Here is a 19,123-nt window from a genome sequence, read left to right on the forward strand (position 1 = left end):
CTCATGGGAGAAAGTGTGAGCTCCGGGAAAAACGTGTTCAGGTAATTCCCAATCCTGTACTATGGAACTTGAAATTAATTCCTTGGTGTCCTTTAGGACCTCTTTTCCTACGTCTCTTTTCAAACTGCTTTCCGTCCAGCACACGGCTCGGCCCGCGAAGCCTTCAGGCTTCCGCGCCTAACCGTAAAAGACCGTGGATCCTCAAAGGAGGACCTATATCTCGGGCCGTAGGCTCTAACCGCAAAGGAGATTTCCCCTCTCGGCCGTCCAAGGTGGCTAAGCCACGGCCGGCCGATCGCGCCTACGAGGGAAGACGCCTGCCCACCATCGTCCAGCAACGCCCGCTGGTCCCGTCGGACGACGATCATCCGCATCGCCACTCGCCTCGCTATTCTGGCGAGAATCCTGGCCGCACAGCTGGACTGGAGTCGCTGTGTCGGCTATTCCGGCCTCAACATCGAGAGTACCAGCGGTATGTATCGGTACAAAAACTAAATTAGGTCACACTTAACAAATTAACACAAATTTATTACACAGAACAACACGCACACGCCACAATTAGGAAAAATAAAATTATACAAGGAAAGTGAAAGTTCCCGGTGTTAGTTTTTGTTTACCGCGAAAACCCCTTGATTACCCAGTAGTTAGCCGACCCTGGGATTGCTGGAGAGTCTCTTGTGTCCTGGTCTGGCCTGGCTATTGATTGTTGACGATTCAGGAAACTCTAGTTTCAACCGGACCGAGAATCAAACTCGCCATCTCCGGATTGGCAATCCTACGCCTTTGCTCGCAAAGCTACTGGAGACCCCCTGGAGGTTATCGAAAAGCAAAAGCCTGGCAATGATCCTTCATCTCCTAAAAGCTACAGTATCATCTGTGTAGTCTTAAACTGAAGCAGGAAATTATCCACTGCGTTGGTATAATAACAATACTCAGCAAACTGATTCTCACTTTGCTTCGATCATTTTGAGATCCTTACATGCTGGACCAAATATCTAATCTAATCTAATGAAGCTCGCTACACGTTTGAAAATAATACACAGTAAGAAAGTAAATTGTAATTGAAAACTAACGGATTGCCAAAAACACCATGCAGTAAAGTGAATCATTTTTCCAATATTTTATAGACCTAATCTCATATACTACAATCTATTCATGTTTTACTTTTGAAATCCTTATCTAGAATGTTTTCAGAAATCAGTGTTGCTTGTTCCAGTCTTGAACAAACAGAAGCATGAGGATTACTACTCCTGGCCACGCCCATCTTCATCGTAACTAGGGCAAGGAAGGAAGTGTTGATGTGGTACTTACTTTATGAGAGGCCATCGACTTAGCGACACCCTCATAAGTACCACGGTGTTGGATAATGAGGAAGGTATTCGTTGGGTCAGGATTTGCCTGTAGCTGACAATGTAACCGTGGTTGATCTAACCCTGTAACACACCATGTAAAGGTGTCTACCCAGCGTTAGGGGTCTCAAATTCAATTCAAATCCATTCAGAAGCCAATCGGTTTCAGTCCAAATCCTATACAATATAATCCAAGTATAAATCCATATGCAATCCAAATCCAATTCTAATCTAATTCAAATTTAATCACAATCCCAATCCATAACAAATCAATTCCCAATCCAATCCATAACCATTCTAAATGCAATCCAAATCAAAGTCTTAACCAATTCACATTCCATCAAATATCAGACCGAATCCAATCTGAATCCAGTCCAAATCAGAATTCCCATCCAAATCCATTCCAAATCAAATAAAAATTTAATCTATGTAAATCTAAAACGAATACAATCAAAGTCAAAACCAATTCAAATACATTCCAAAACCAATCCAATTACAATTTGAATCCAATCCAAATCCATTACAAAACCAATCCAAGTACAAATCGAATCCAATCCAAATTTAATCAGATACAATTCGAATATAATCCAAACTCAATCCAAATGCAATCCAAATAATATCCACATCCAATTTAAACCAATCCAAATACGATCCAAATCCAATTTTAATCCAATCCAAGTCAAATCCAAATCTAATCAGATACAATCCAAATCCATTTCAATCCAATTCATTTTAATTCAAATCCAATCAAAAATCCATCCACATCTAATCCAAATTCTATCTAAATACAAATAAAATCCAGTCCATTTCCAATCCAAATCTAATTTATATTAACTTAAATCAATTCAAACCCAAATCCAATTGAAATCTATTCTGAATCCGATATAAATATTATTCAAATTCAGATACATACAATTCAATCCCAATCCGATCCAAAACCAATGCAAATCCAACCAAAATACAATCCCAATCTTATTTGAACTCAATCAAAACCCAATCCAAATTCAATCCAATTTAAATCTCATATGCAATTTATATTCTTTCAAAACCCAATCAATTTCATTCCAAAAGAAATCTAAATTCAATCTAAATTGAATTCAAACCCAATAAAAATCCAAGCCTAATCCAAATCCGAATCCAATCGATATCTATTCGAAATCCAATCAAAATCTAATCCAAATCCTATCCAAATTCAATTCAAATCTCATATTCAATTCCTATTTCAAATTCAATTCAAATCCATTCAAAAAGCCAATCAAATTCAGTCCAAAACCTATAGAATCCCGACTAGTTAGTCATAACAAAATTATGCCACAATTATATCAGTTTGTGTTACAAACAACAATGCCTGCCATAATTTTGATATAAATTATCTGTTAGATGAAGAAAATAAAAATTCATGAAAAATTATAACAAAATGTGGTATAATTAATACGATTAGCAATATTTGCAACACTTTTATCACTTTTTATTTAACACATCGAGTTATATTTCTGTACCATTGAAAAATTATTAAGTAATAGAAGAACTTTTGTAACCATTTTTGTTATTTTAACCACTAATGGTACGTGTTTTAAAACAAGCTCTGTTACAAAAAAAATGTTACAGAATAACAAGTTCTGATATAAATCTGTTACCATCGAAATCCAGTCTAAATCCGAATTCCCATCCAAATCCATTCCAAGTCCATTCCAAATCCAATTCAAATCAAATCAAAATTTAATCCAAATCTTATACGAATCCAATCAAAGTCAAAATTCTTATCCAATCCAAATACATTCCAAAACCAATCCAAGTACAATTCGAATCCAATCCAAATCCATTCCAAAACCAATCCAAGTACAAATCGAATCCAATCCAAATCTAATCAGATACAATTCGAATGTAATCCAAACCCAATTAAAATGCAATTCACATCATTTTTAAAACCAATTTAAACCAGTCCAAATACGATCAAAATGCAATCCAAGTCAAATCCTGATCTAATCAGATACAATCCAAATGCATTCCAATTCAAACCAATAAAAAATCCACCCAAGATTAATCCAAATTCAATCTAAATACTATTAAAATTAAATCTTTCCAATCCAAATCTAATTTAAATATAACCCAAATCCAAACCAAACCTAAATTCAATTAAAATCCATTCCTAATCCCATATAAATATTATTCAAATTCAATTACATAAAATTCAATCCAATGCAAATCCAATCCGAATCCAATTCAAACCCATTCCAAATATAATTCAAATCCAATCCATATCCAATCCAAACCCAATCCAAAACCAAAACAATTCAAACCAAATGCAAATCTCATATGCAATTAAAATCCATTCAAAATCCAATCATTTTCAATCAAATTGTTGTCTAAATCCAATCCAAATAAAAATCAAATCCAATCAATTCAAATCTAAGTATTCCAAATCTAATCTAAATCTTATCCAAACCCAAATCCAATTCAAATCTCAAATCTAATCAAAATTGGCTTTTTAGCCAATCAATTTCAGTCGAAATCCAAAACAAATTTAATCCAAATGCAATCCAAATCCAATATTATTCTAATTCAAATCTGATCCAGATTCAACGCAAATTTAATCTCAATCCAAATCAAATCCATATCCATACCATATCCAATCTAAATGTAATCCAAATTCAAATTTAATCCAAATCCAATTCAAATCTCAAATTCAGTTCAAATCCGTTCAAATTTCAATCAATTTCAATACAAATCCAATCTAAATTCAACCCAAATCCACAGATAACACAAGACGTCATCCGCACGTAGACATGCAGGACCTTCATATAGGCCTACATAGTTGTGTCTTAGTTTAAGTTCTTCATTCATACAGCCTAGTTGTTGGATCCGCTGATAATGACCTCTAATACCCTCAATATCATAGTCCTTCAAAGCGCAAAGCCCAACCATCAGCACCTGTTAGTGCTTTTTAGAATTATTCTCGAGATCTACATACAAATTTATTATTTAATATAGTATATTTAATAAGCATCCTTGAGCGTCTGTCCACAAAATGAAGCAAGTAATTTTTTTAGTTACCGTTAAATGTTTGGAGGCGAAGCTGATAATCCGTGAGATTCCTCCAAAATTCTCCTAAACCAACTCGGTCTGTCCTCCCGGATGCTTTTGATAATTGAAAAATTCCCAACAATAATACAGTCCCTTCCCGATTTTGGCAATACGACCGGATTTTAATGTTGCCAAAATGGGGATGTTGCCAAAAACGGGAAAAAATTTTCATACAAAATTTCAATTTTTTTTGTTTGCATGATTGAAGCTAAATACTTAGAAAATGTACTACAGAGTATGTGGAATGTGTTTAAATGATGCACGTGCATCATAATTTACATTTTTGCGATATTATTCATAACTCGGAGATTGTAGTTCAAACAAAATTTAAACAAACTCAAGAATGGTAATCAAACGATAATGTAACTAATTAGCCAATTTCATAATACAAATGGAATAATAAATAATATTAATTGAATTAACAATAGCGTCGGCCACGTCCTTACAAAAATTTGTGGTGATAAAAAACGTTTCTATTGTAGGCAAACGTTCTTGTGGTCGGTGTGATTAGGAATAAAGTTCTGTACACAATTTTCGCTGAAATTATGTAAAAAATGATTATTATTATTATTTCAGACTAAGGCCGAAGTGGCCTGTGCGGTATATAAGAGTCTTCTCCATTCGGCTCGGTCCATGGCAACACGTCGCCAGCCACGCAGTCTACGGAGGGTCCGCAAGTCATCTTCCACCTGATCGATCCACCTTGCCCGCTGCGCACCTCGCCTTCTTGTGCCCGTCGGATCGTTGTCGAGAACCATTTTCACCGGGTTATTGTCCGACATTCTGGCTACGTGCCCGGCCCACCGCAGTCGTCCGATTTTCGCGGTGTGAACGATGGATGGTTCTCCCAACAGCTGATGCAACTCGTGGTTCATTCGCCTCCTCCATGTACCGTCCGCCATCTGCACCCCACCATAGATGGTACGCAGCACTTTCCTTTCGAAAACTCCGAGTGCGCGTTGATCCTCCACGAGCATCGTCCAGGTCTCGTGTCCGTAGAGGACTACCGGTCTAATGAGCGTTTTGTAGATGGTCAGTTTGGTACGGCGGCGAACTCTATTCGATCGAAGCGTCTTGCGGAGTCCAAAGTATGCACGATTTCCAGCCACTATACGCCTCCGAATTTCTCTGCTGGTATCATTTTCGGCAGTCACCAGTGAGCCCAAGTACACAAATTCTTCTACCACCTCGATTTCATCACCACCGATGCCAACTCGCGGTGGGTGGCTCACATTGTCTTCCCTTGAACCTCTTCCTATCATGTACTTCGTCTTCGACGTGTTGATGACTAGTCCGATCCGCTTGGCTTCCCTCTTCAGTCTGATGTAGGCTTCCTCCATCTTCTCAAAGTTACGTGCCATAATATCTATGTCGTCGGCGAAGCCAAATAGCTGGACGGACTTATTGAAAATTGTGCCACTCGTGTTAATCCCTGCTCTTCGTATTACCCCTTCCAAAGCGATGTTGAATAGCAGACACGAAAGACCATCACCTTGCCGTAACCTCTGCGGGTTTCGAAGGGGCTCGAGAATGCCCCTGAAACTCGAACTACGCACATCACCCGATCCATCGTCGCTTTGATCAACCGTGTCAGTTTATCCGGAAATCCGTTTTCGTGCATTAGCTGCCATAGCTGGTCCCGATCGATTGTATCATATGCGGCTTTGAAGTCGATGAATAGATGATGTGTGGGCACGTTGTATTCGCGGCACTTCTGCAGTACTTGGCGAATGGCGAACACCTGGTCCGTGGTGGAGCGTTCGCCCATAAAACCCGCCTGGTACTGCCCCACGAGCTCCCTTGCAATTGGTGCTAGTCGACGGCATAAAATTTGGGAGAGTACCTTGTAGGCGGCGTTCAGCAATGTGATTGCGCGGTAGTTGCTACAATCCAGCTTATCGCCCTTTTTGTAGATGGGACACACGACACCTTCCATCCACTCCTGCGGCATAACTTCCTCCTCCCAAATCTTGGTAATGACCCAGTGCAGCGCTCTAGCCAGTGCCTCACCACCGTGTTTAAATAGCTCTCCTGGTAGTTGGTCAACCCCAGGGGCTTTGTTGTTCTTCAGCCGGCCAATCTCCTCCTGGATTTCCTGGAGATCCGGGGCCGGTAGAATTATGTCCTGCGCGCGTTCCCCCACGTCCATCACCATACCGCCATTTTCGTCTGCCACATCGCCATTCAGGTGCTCTTCGTAGTGCTGCTGCCACCTTTGGATCACCTCACGCTCGTTCGTAAGAAGGTTCCCGTTTATGTCCTTGCACATATCAGGCTGTGGCACGTGGCCCTTACGTGAACGGTTCAACTTCTCATAGAACTTTCGTGTGTTATTAGTGCGGTACAGTTGCTCCGTCTCTTCACGGTCTCGATCTTCGTGCTGACGCTTTTCCTCCGGAAAATCGAGTTTTGTCTGTTCCGCGCCTGTTTATATCGTGCCTCATTCGCCCTCGTGCGGTGTTGCAGCAATCTCGCCCATGCTGCATTCTTCTCTTCTACTAACTGCTCACATTCGCCGTCATACCAGTCGTTTCTCCGATCCGGGGCACCGTGCCAAGTGCAGCGGTTGCGGTGCTACCAATGGCGGATCGAATATCTCTCCAGCCATCTTCAAGAGACGCTGCGCCTAGCTGCTCTTCCGTTGGGAGTGCCACTTCCATGTAAAAAATGAGCGCAAGCCATAAAACATACCATTGTTTTAGAAAATGGTAACGGAAAATTGCATTCTGCACATTGGTCAAGCGTATCCAATGTAGTGTGAATATGGGTTAACACTCGACTACAGTTCTCCATGCACTACTTTAATTTTCATAACTTTGAAAAGATGGAAGAATCCTACATCAGACTGAGGTGGGTAGCAAAGCAGATCGGACTAGTCATTAACACGTTGAAGACGAAGTAGGCTCAAGAGAAGACAACGGCCATTCACCACGAGCTTGTATCAATGGCAACAAAATCAAGGTTGTTGACGAATTCGTGTACTTGGCTCACTTGACCTCCGATAACGATACCAGCAGACCAATTCGGAGACGTAACGTGGCGGGCAAGCGTACGTACTTTGGACTCCAGAAAGCACTCCGATTGAAAATGGTACTCTACAACGATTCGACAGGCACAAGAAGGCGAGGTATGCAGCGATCAAGGTGGATCGATCAGGTGGAAGACGATTTACGGCCCCTTCGTAGACTGCGTGACTGGTAACGTACATCAGTAGGCGGAGAAGACTGTTATGTACCGCAGAGGCCACTCCGGCCTTAGGCTGAATAAATAATAATAAAACCACATGTGACACATCACTCGCCAATCGAATCAGCTAGAATTACACCAGCGATCTCATGGGAATTTCACAGGAAGTACTCCACTTCTGATACTTCGCCATCACAAACAAAACACTCGAGAGCAGGCATTGGAAGTGTGAGTGGGCATTGATCTATTGCAATCGTAGCATACATAGCCAATGAGTGAACTGCCTCGCTCAGATGAATGCCAAATAACGAGTAGAGGCGATCGTTGCTGTGATAAACAATGAGCAACACCGTCTAACAAGCCAATCCGTGGTGAGGTATCCATGTAAGCTACGATTTTTGCATTCGTACCCCGCTTGCTCTAGTACAATGAACCCAAACAATTCATCCACATCATGCTTATTCACTATTCTTTCAAGGTGATAAGATAGTCGAGAGAAAGTATCAACGCCTCCCATTCAGTATGCTAGAGTTCCAGACTCTAAGAGGTCTTCATTTTTAGAATGCTTGAATGGCTTCTTCTAATAGCGCACCGTAACGACGCTCATTGTTGTGTTACCAAGCTTCACTCAATAGGCTTCCATTGGTGAGCGTTGAAGATCATTAAACGGTGAATCATCGAACGTCCAATTTCAAAGATCTAAGGAAGCTCATAACTTGTCCCGCGGCAGAGCATCAAATTGGTTTAGATTAACCCTATTTTGCTCATGATCTGATTTTTTTCAATGCCTGCTCGAGAGCCTTACGGTTACATGTTACCAAACTCTTACCATTACTCTTGAACTGTTGGCTAACATACTGGAATCAAAAGGCTCGTTATGAAATTTACACATCAGGAAACTGTAAAAGCCAACAGTGTTGTGATCAAGATGAATACACCACTAGGTGTTCCAATCTGCTAAATTCACGATTCAGCCATCTTGGATTTTAGTATGGAAGAGCCAGCCGGTTTATTTTCGTTTTGCACTGAAAATGAACTTTTCACCCCCGCCGTCTTCGCTTCTATAAATTGGGCAGATTAGAGCACCTAGTAGTGTAGTCATCTTGGTTGTGATATTAATCGCTAGACAAATTTGCGTCAATTTTAAGCAATAAGACTCTTTGAAATAAATTGTTGCTTATTATCTGTACGGTAATGCAGCAGAAAGACGGATAAAATGCTAAAATTACAATTTCTAGGCTGATATCAGAAAAGAGGCGTATAATGAGCAAACCGACTTGATGGCTATATAGCGCATATAGACAATCGAATGTGCTAATCACTAGCAATAAAACCTACTGGGGTTTGCTAGCTCCTGGATGACTCATGCAGTATCGGTTGCATTGTGATGCAAACAGCTGGCTCCGCTTAAAAGGGGTTGTACTATTTACAACGGTGTGAGTCAGCGAAGACAAAATTTGTGTGAATGCCAAGAAATACGACATTCTACGGTGGGCTGGTTATATTAGAGTAGGGATATGAAAAACGTGAATAAAAAGAGCAGAAAAGTTTCAATAGAAATTGTTTGCAATGAGCGGTGATGCGAGTGGTGATTTGTTATTTCAGTAAAAGTGCCCACTATTCGTACAGAGCCCATAATACGCATATAAACCTTAATGATATTCACTTTTGGTTTTGTATATCCTATTACATATTAATAAAAAGGTTTTAGCTCCAAAAAGTAATAAAAAAAATATTTTTGAGATTGTTGCCAAAATCGGGAAGAAAATGTTGCCAAAAACGGGTGTTGCCAAAATCGGGGGTAGACAAAAACGGGTGTTGCCAAAATCGGGATGGGACTGTAATCTCAAGTTGTCTCCAACTCCTACATTCACAAAAATAATGAACGTTTTTTCTGTTGTGGAAACTATGCTTTGAAATTCGCGTCAGATCAAGCATGTCAGTTCAATTCAAATTCTCGTTATCGGTAGAGACACGTTCCAACTGTTCAGTAAATACACTTCTCCGCGTTTGTTTTTTCTGCAAGTAAACTAACAACCATAGCCAGCACTGCGGTCTTCTTCAACGGTCATCGCAGGAAGAACTATCCGTAGGGCCAACATTTGTTCCCAACGTGGATACCGAAAGCAAAGTTTTCAAATCATCAAATCAAACACAATCTCTCTTTCATTCGTTACCCAACCCAGATCGCCGACCGATAGAGCCACGGCCATTCGAGCGAAACTAGAAAATATTTGCACAAAGAATTGTTTTCCTAACTGCAGCGGCAACTACCCGCTCCATCTTTCCAAGCAATCATTGTTTGACATGCATGTAGAAATGCATGAAATGGTGTTTACAAGAAACTAGACTCAAATGCGAATAGAAATAATTTCTGTGATAAGTAGATCCATTATCCGAATTGAATGTGGATTTTGTAATTGCATTTGGAAAAGCTTTCCACACACTTTAAATATGCTGATTACTAGATGACTTTATTGTGCAATGCAAAATTTTGGCTAAAAATATGAATTCTTTGTGCAAACATTCATCGAAAACGACCGCTTCCATTGGATTCCAAAATAGAAATCACGTGTTAATTATATCTTTTTTCCAACCGTAAACTTATAACCTCCATTGCACCTTCAGGAACTGAACTTGAAGCTAATCCAGTTCAAAGTTTCGTATTTGACTTTAGATCCACTTCCGAGTTGTGCAGAACTAACTCGCACTAATCCTGTCTGGCAGTACTGCCGTATCCCTACCTTTACCCCTGTACTGCATCCAATGCAGTATATTAAGACTAAAAGCATCATCATCGTTGTCGTCGGAATATCCTGGCTTTTGTTCGCTCTGGAACGATATGGAACGCATTCCAGACCGGGTGCTGAGATGCAGAGCATAACTGCTTCTAGAACTGTTGCACAGCGTTTATGCACGTTCTGTTAACTGCAAGTCAGCCGAGCTGACGATAAACTTCCTCCAGCAGCCAGGCTTGACTTGGTTGTGATAAATTATATTTACACCGCACAAATATTTGCACCACCACCACCATCAACCACCAGCAGGTGTTGCACACTGGCCCTACAGTCTTATGTTTGAGGGCAATCTTCGGAATCAGTCTGAATATGTGTTATGTGACGTTCAGTTATTTAAATAGCATTTTGTTTAGGTCACTTTCCATGATACGATTTTCCATGAAATAACAACACATGAAGAACCAATTTCTTCATTAAGCTTACATGCTTGCGTATTGCAAAAAAAATAAACAGGAATCAATTTGCTTGAGATAATTAGAATATGGGAGCTAGTGTTCAAGAACATATGTTGAGTTCTTGAACATGGAATATCGTATCATGGAAAAGCTAACCTAAAGAAAATGCTATTTATATAACTTAACGTCACATAACACATATTAAGACTGATTCCGAAGATTGCCGTCAAACATAAAAGCTTTTTCTCTGGTTATGAAAAGTGCGTGGAGGCGCATGGTACAACGTTGGCAAATGCGGCGAGGTCATGTTGCCTCGCAAATTGTTAGCAGTTTTATCCACAATCTAAGCTATTCACATTTTTTGATTGTTTTAACACTTTTTTCATTCTATTATTTTTCAGTGAAAATTAGCTTTCATGTCCACATCAAGAAAGATTACAACTGCTTTCATATGATATGAATGATTAAAACTCGATATTAACATTTATGTTTCCAAGATCAATTTAATGTATCCAACCTGTAAACAAATAACTTGAATTTGATTCAACTACATTGGAGCTTGTCTTTAGCTTCGATTCACTGAACATAGATGTCGCCAAATTCGCGCGAAAACCAATGATCCAAAAATCCTCGCTTCCGGCAATTGTCGATAACGAACGGATATACCCAGCAGTATAACCAAACCTCCATACTTGTATTCCTTTTCGCCATAACCGAGACAAAAATTTCTCTAAAATGTTTACTCTCCTGGAGGGCAAATATTTACCGGGAAACATTTCCACTGCGAAAAGTCGACGTAGAATTTTATAACGTTCGATTTTCCCTCCTTCCATCAACCGAGGCAAGGTTTGAACGACACCCATTACCCATTCCGAGGAAGCAGCACCGAGGCAAGAGAAGGATTGTAGATTACACCCGGAATTCCTCTTTCCCGCCGGCGGAGTCGTTGTCGACAACGGAACGATCGTTCTTCGCCATATAATCAGCATCATTAAGATCTGTGTTGGGAGATGTTGTACAGGTTGTGTCTCCTCATTGGCGCAGCGTGGCCGTTTTACGACGAAATCAAACAAAACGTGGACAACGAGGGTGCAACGAATTTAATGGCGATCCGGGAGTAGAAAAAAAAAACTGTGTGTGTAAATTGATGGCAATAGGAAGTGGGAACCGGGTGAAAGCGACTAGAAATGCGGCATAAACTCATCCCAAAGCCAGTCTGCTGGTTGAAAACGCGCAGCATTCCGAATCTGTAAATCTCTTGAGCGACAAGGGTTCTGGGATTCCGCCAGTATGGCAGGAAACGATGTCACATTTTTCAGGGTTCAAATCGTTTCAAAAGGGGTCGAACTTTTCTCGAAATGATACATTCGGACCAGAACAGAGGAGTGAGGCGATCGAGTAAGGGATGTTGGTTGTACTGCGGCGGAACGGCGCCTCGGCTCCGAACTCTAATCCGGAAGGTAGAGTAATATTTCATTTTTCTCTCTTTTTCCGATGCCCCATGAATTCAATGTCTTTCTATCCGGAAGCTGGGAGAAGCATAAGGGAATGCTTTTGAACTGGCGTTGAGTTTATTTTTCATGCTTCGCCCAACCTTCAAGAAGGTTGTGTGTTCAGAAGATGCTGTATTGCAAAATCATATGAAAGGGAAGAACATTGAGAGAACGGATAAAGTGGCCCTCTGGCGATGAGCAGCGTTATGAAATATTGCAATTTCTCGTTGGGCTCGTTCTTCACTGTGTTGATATAAAGAAACCGAGACAAAATTGATGAGATAACGATTTTCTGTGCACTTCATCGCTTTATCTGGTCGTCGAACGGAATTACGTCGAAGTCATTGTATTTATCTGAACCGGATTACGCTGAGAGCAAATTTGCGCAACATTTGCGGACAATTCAAAACCCCTAAAAACTATTACAACAACAAAAACGCAGTTGCAACCCAAACCAAAACTGGAAGTTCTAGATCCGATGAACATCCGCGCTAGTTCGGTCACCGCGGGCTGCCATCGTTTGTTTTAATTACAAAATGATTCATTGGCGGCGTTGTTGGTCGCCCGTAGTACCGGAAATATATAGAGAGAGTGCGAAACCGCGGTTATCCCGGTGCATAGTGAGCCAAATCTGAAAAAAAAACTGATTTCTAATGTACAACATTATAAAACGTTCACTCCTAAAAATCTGAATAAAAATATGCTAGTAGCGCAATTCAAAAATTCAATTCAAATCTGCTTCCAAATATGTATTTTTATCAAAAAAATCAATGAGAAATAAATTCTAAATTCTAAATAAATAAAAAGTTTTACCAGCTTCAAAGCAATTCCAGGATAAAAAGCAGTACCTAAAGGAAACTAATTTATTGGGGAAATCAATTAGGTTTTGCTTGTAAACTCTTTTAAGAATTCCCTCGGAAATTCTTCAGGAATGTATTTAAAAAACATAAAATAATTAAGAATTTCAAGGCAGTTCCTGGAAAAACTTTTGGAGAAATTTCTGGATCAATTTTCAAACGAATCGTAAAAATTATTAGCGTAATTTTCTAAATTATTCCTGGGGGAATTTCTAAGATGAGTCCCCGAATGAATTCCTGAAGGAATTTTTAAAGGTAATTCAGGATGAATTTCCGAAAGGGTTCTTTACGGAATTCCCACAGTAGAACATGAAAGGATTTTCAAAAAAAAAACCTAAAGGAAATTGTGAAGGATTTTTGCTAAAGGAATTTTCTATGGAATTCTGAATGGATTTTCCAAAAGAATTCCTAGAAGAATTTTCAAAGGAATTTCGAAAGGTATTCTCGAACGAAAAATTTCAAAGAATTTCTAAGAAAAAAATTCCAAAATGAATTTATGAATAGATTCCCGAAGGAATTTTTAAATCAATTCAAATCAATTTCTAAATCAAAATCAAACTATGGAAACTTTAAACTAATTTACGAATGTTCAAAGGAATTTGTAAAATAAATGCTAAAAGAAACTCTCTAGAAATGACCGAAAAAAATTCCGGAGAAGTTACTTGAGGAATTTTCAAAACAAATATCGAAAATAATCGCCTCTAGGAATTCCAGAAATAATTTCCAAATAAGTAAGGAACTTAAGGAAAGGAACTCCCGAATTTTCGTAGTAATATCCAGTGTTTTCAAAAGTTTTCGTAAATAAATTTTTGAATGAATTCTTAAAAATCACCAAGGATTTAAAATAAATCCGAAGCATTTTCCGAATGTATTTCCAGTAGAGCATAAGTACTAAAACACTAGTGTCGCTGTAACCATTAAAATTATTTTGCCATTAAAAATTATTTTGCTTCTATAAGCTTAACCCGAGCAAAGTCCAAAAACATAATGAGAGCATATAGAAAACATATTTTGATTTTTACATCAAATTGAAATCAAAATATGTTTTCAAATATGAATAATCATGATTGATTACATATTTTGATCTCATTTTGCTGTAGATTTCTAAATTATATGATCTTACATCAAATTGTGTACTTTTTTTTGCTATCGAAACTAATATCAAATTTAGTTTTCGATTTGCTCTCATCGATAGTAGGAATAGTTTTCGATTTGCTGTTACAGTAAGATTTTTCTGCTATACATTTTGTTATTTTAACCGTTAAAACGACCAAAAAGATATCAAATTAGGTAATCATATTCGGCGATTTCACAACATCATAACAAGTTATCGATTTGCTCTCAAGCTTTGCTCGGGAACTTGGCATATGTTGTCTATCATGTAGTTGTGTATGATTGGTTGCATCACCAACATCGGTTTGACACACTAGTACCGGTTTTTGGCAGCATTGTTTGAGCACAATAGATGTTGGTCACATGAACTGGAGCGACATTACCAGTTTTATACTTTTTCATCTACTGTATTTACTGTAGTATGAAGGAACTTGTTATAGAATTTACAAAAGAATCGTCAAACTATTTTCTGACGGAATATCCGTACGAAGTTCTGAAGGAATTCCCAAAGAAAGTCCCGAAACAATTTCCGGATCAATTCTTTAAAAAGTTTACTAAAGTTCCCCTAAAGAAATTACCTAATTAAAATTGATCGAATTTTCGAAGAAATTTTAAAAGAATATCTGAAGAAATCTTCAAAGTATTTTACGAAGGAGACCCTAAAGGAATTTCTGTATAAAATTCTGGAGGAAGTTCTGAAGGAATTGCTGAGTAAAATTGCGAAGCAATTCTCAGAATGCGCTCTTTGAAGGAATTTCCGATTTCATTTCCTGGAGGAATTTTCGGAGGAATACCTGAAGGAATTTTTAATTGAATGATTGAAGCAATTTTTTGAATTAACTTGCGAAAGAATTCTTGAAGGCATTTCCTAAAGATTTTTTTAGGTAATTTACGAGTCATGGCCATAAACCAAAACCATTCAGAAGGTGGCTGTTTAGTCAAGATTAAGATGCCTAACTCACAAAAAGTAATTGTGATAACAGGAAACAATATTTTATTCATTTCTTGAAAATAGTGAAACTGATCAATTTTACCCCGGTGATCAATGTTTCCCCGGATTACGGTAGCGATATGTACTGGTCCCAACAATAAAACAAATTGTATATTCCCGTTTGTTTTTTCGTCGTGAAGAAACCTTTATTACACAGTAGCTAGCCGAGCCTGGCATTGCCGGAGTGCCTCCAGTGAAAAAAAAATTTAAGCTTTTTTAGTAGAATGTCTTCAACTGTCATATGACGAGTTCAGTACGTTCCACCTAATTCCACCACGTATTGTAATCTTTGCGGATACGTAATTCGACCTTAATTGTGAGGCCGTCTTCAGTTTCTCGTACTTGACTGGATTAGTCGAGTTTTGGCTTGCAGCCTCTTGAAGGGAGGCTTCCAAACCTCTTGAAAGGCGGCTTTCGAGCCACCTAAAAAAGGCTTTAGAGTCTCATGAAAGTACGCCTCTTGAAAGAAGGATTACGAGCCTCATGAAGGAGCCTTCCGGGTCTTCTGAAAATAGGCTTCCGAGCCTCTTTGAAGAAAGCTTCCAAGCGTCTTGAAAGGCAGCTTTCGAGCCACTTATGTAAAAGAGACTTCTGAGCATCTTGAAAGGACGCCTCTGAGCCCCTTAAAAGTAGGCTTCTACGCCTCTTGAAAAGAGGCCTTTCGAAGGGAGGCTTCCGAGCCTCGTGAAGGGTGGCTTCCGATCCTCTTGAATTGAGGTTTCCAACCCACTTGAAAGGCGGCTTTCGATCCATTCAAGACATCTTGAAAAGACACTACTGAGCCTCTTGAAAAAAAAAGAACGCCAAACTTCTTGAAAGTAGGCTTCTGAGCCTCCTGAAATGAGGCTTCCTAACCTCTTGAAAGGAGGCTTCTAAATCTCTTTAAAGGCGACTTCCGAGCCTGTTGAAAGCCCTTTGGAAGAAGGTTTCCAAGCCTCTTTTTTTAGAAGGATGTTAAAGGATGCTTCCAATTATCTTGCAACGAAGAAACTGAGCTTTTCGGAACAAATGGTGTTGAACTTAATCTAGAATTAAAAAAACACCTAAATAAAGATTAAAAAAAAAACAAAAGCCTTCATGCCTCTCAAATTTCGTACCTTCAGACTTAAGATTTCAGTTCAGAAACATATTCTTAACAAACTATTTGTCATTTTGTTTCGAATAGGTCGATTGCATCGAACATTTTTGAAAGATGTTTTGTCCTTTAGATTTTTTGTCTCACAGTCCTTCATACACTGTGCTGATTGTGAAGGGCAGGACTCAATAGGCTTTGATTTACTGTTCGCCATGCATATTATGTACAAGACAAAGTATACAAATAAAAAAATACACAATTATCAAAAATTAATCAATAATTTTTGATTGAAATTGTAGTATATCGGCCATTATGTATTGTTGTTCGAGGTATCCCCTGGTGCCATCGAAGGTACCCCCTGGGGTACATGTACCCCAGGTTGATAAATAATGTATGTAGCTGGTGGAAAAACTCGTTATGTAAGTCTGAAACTTCGATATGATCTTTCTTTCGATACAGCTGACAACCGTGCTCGAATTTTACAGACAACGGGTTGATTTTCGGACATCTGAATGTCCGCACATCGATAACATCCTAGAAATGCCACCAATCTACCAGAACATGGCCTATCTGGTTGCAAGTTCACCATTTGGAAGTCTCCAAGTGTGCTTTCGTATATTCTTTCATGAAAATATATTAAATCAAGCGCTACTGATGGCTCCCTCAGGCAGCAGCGAAATTTACTAACCTTAGGCCGTTTGTAACGAGCATGTCCGTTCTTTAAATGTTATCGTATTTCCTTCAGCATTGAATATCCGTAATATTGTAATTAGTTTGAACCAGCCTAACACTGGAAAGTACACCCGTTGCATGAATATACCTTCGAATTCACGAGTAGCGTCCCACAGACATTCATTTAAATGAGTTCCTACCCTACCCAACTCGCACATGCTGTAACCGCCCAAAAGGGAAAAGTGATAGCAGCAGATATGAAATTTGCGCGCTTGCTGCTGTGCATTGACCCCGGAGGAATGTATTCAGGGGATATTGAACTTATCCCGAATGGGTCCGCTCTCTCAGATTTAGCGAACTGGGTGATGTAAGCCTTTCGGCGTAGACTAATCCCCCTGCCTGTAACCTTGATCGTTTCGCGAGCGTGGGAATTATCCAACCTTCGGATTTCCGCTCAGCATTTCCCGAAGGTTATGAAGGCAATTAATAATGCGCACCTTGATCTGAGGAAAAATTGACTTTGATCGATCACTTCGTTCTGGCTGGTGGAAGAGGCAGGAGTGATCGAATTTTAAGTGTCGCGCCGTGATGTGTGTTTAAAGGTGAACAAAATATTAGCATGCTTTAATTTAATTAATTTTACTAAAGTCTTTCCCTTATTAGTTGAGTCAGCTAAGGAAAAGTGCCAAGTTCCGTATAGCTACTAGTTTCGTGCGTGCGTTTTAGTATTGTGCAGGTAATTTGTCGGTCAATATTGTGTACATTATGTGTGTGTGCTAATCATGTCGTCGAACGACACCACGTGTTTAATTAGGTTTGTGGCATACTGCGAAACCCCACACATCGCACCCCAAAGCCAACGATCGCTTCTGACCCCACTGTCAGCTACGAGGGTTTCCCGGAAGTACGTCGACCGGAAGAGGGCTTGCGCACGTTTCATCGCGCCCTAGGCAGAGGTTGCAGTCATCCGAGTTAATCTTCAAATTGCGCCAACTGACGGTAGTTCATCGACGCCGTCGCGTGAAGCCCACAGACCGGAGGGAATATCATCTGCGTCAACGTCAGCGACGCGAGCTTCAATCAACGGAGCTCATCGAATGAACGACCGATTGATTTTCGATTTCCCTCCACCCCAAGCGTACGCAAAGAAAACCGTAAGTAATCATGCATGATTAGATAAGTCCATGCGCATTAGACTGGCCCAGGAAACAAAAAGTTGTCAAATTCCACGGGGCACCCCCCAGGATTGTGTCTTTGGGTGAGAAAATCAATCTCTCAAAAAATCAGCTCAATCGCTTGTTGCATAAGCTAGCGCATTTGATTTGAAATTTGTATTGGGATTTCATTCAAAATATATAGGAAAATACATCTCCGTCACTCATTCGATCTGGATTTCGGTTCTGATTCCTCGATTGTCCTCAGAATTGCAAAAACGGCAGTTGGTATGCTACAGAACAATTTCACAGAACATTGAATGACGATTAAATGAACTTTTATATAGGTTTCGGCTGATGCGATTCGATCAAAAAACTCAAAAATACACAAATTAGCTCCTAATAAATCAACCGAAGATTTAATAACAGTTCAATTAATCATCATGCATTGTTCTGTGAAGTTGTTCTGTAGCATACCAACTGCCGTTTTTGCAATTCTGAGGTCAATCGAGCAATCCGAACCAATTTCCAGATCGAATGAGTGACGGAGGTGTATTTTCCTATACATTTTGGCTGAAATCCCCATACAAACTTCAAATCAAATGCGCCAGCTTATGCAACAAGCGATTGAGCTGAAATTTTCAGAGATTGATTTTCTCACCCAAAGACACAATTCTGGGGGGTGCCCCTTGGAATTCGACAACATTTTTTTCTCCCCATAGTAATCTGGGCCAGTCTAATGCGCATGGCTCAGTTCCCGCCGCTACCGAAGAACTAACATTAAGTAGCGTGCCAATCGAAACTTTCACGTGGCTGTCCTTAGTCCCCGCGCTTGCGCTGACAGCCACGCTTCTGAGCACACACACCTAAACCGACCCGGAATGAACACACTGCACGCATAGAACTCAACACACGCTCCGAATGAAGACAGAGGTTAGATAGAGAAAGAGAGAGTA

The 19,123-nt window shown here is 39.7% G+C and overlaps 1 long non-coding RNA gene across 1 annotated transcript; it reads left to right on the forward strand.

Annotated features, from left to right (window-relative positions):
- The first annotated feature begins 17,560 nt into the window (after positions 1–17,560).
- On the forward strand, positions 17,561–17,943 carry LOC134213755 (uncharacterized). Its single transcript, XR_009979520.1, has 3 exons — positions 17,561–17,615; positions 17,677–17,749; positions 17,828–17,943. It is a non-coding gene; the product is annotated as an uncharacterized LOC134213755 (long non-coding RNA).
- Positions 17,944–19,123: the final 1,180 nt, after the last annotated feature.

The sequence above is a fragment of the Armigeres subalbatus genome, chromosome 1, assembly GCF_024139115.2.
Source record: "Armigeres subalbatus isolate Guangzhou_Male chromosome 1, GZ_Asu_2, whole genome shotgun sequence".
NCBI classification, from domain to species: domain Eukaryota; kingdom Metazoa; phylum Arthropoda; class Insecta; order Diptera; family Culicidae; genus Armigeres; species Armigeres subalbatus.